Raw genomic sequence first — 500 nt, forward strand, 5'->3', positions numbered from 1 at the left:
CCCAGAAGTTCCACAAATTTTGTGAGAAACATTTTATTAAAAACAATAATAACAAACACTGAGACTGACAAAAGTGATAAGAAATGACAGATGGCATATCATTTCTGTTTATTTCAGCAGATAGTGTGAGTAGAACAAGTTTTTTTCCCCCCAAAGTGTCAGATGAGCTTTTGTAACAAACACTGAGACTGACAAAAGTGATAAGAAATGACAGATGGCATATCATTTCTGTTTATTTCAGCAGATAGTGTGAGTAGAACAAGTTTTTTCCCCCCAAAGTGTCAGATGAGCTTTTGTAGAGATTAGAATGAATGCACATGAATGCAACAGACATGCACATTCACAAAAGAACAACAAATGAAACATGCTACATAATGCCTCTGACAGAAACCGTGCAATTGTTTGTTGTCCAAACTGAACACAACAGCAGGTTGCATGTAAGACAATTTCAGTAAACGATAAAAAGATTGCGGTTTACAAAGTAAGTGAAAACATTTAGT

The sequence above is a fragment of the Sinocyclocheilus rhinocerous genome, unplaced genomic scaffold (assembly GCF_001515625.1).
Source record: "Sinocyclocheilus rhinocerous isolate Xijiao unplaced genomic scaffold, SAMN03320098_v1.1 scaffold2589, whole genome shotgun sequence".
NCBI classification, from domain to species: domain Eukaryota; kingdom Metazoa; phylum Chordata; class Actinopteri; order Cypriniformes; family Cyprinidae; genus Sinocyclocheilus; species Sinocyclocheilus rhinocerous.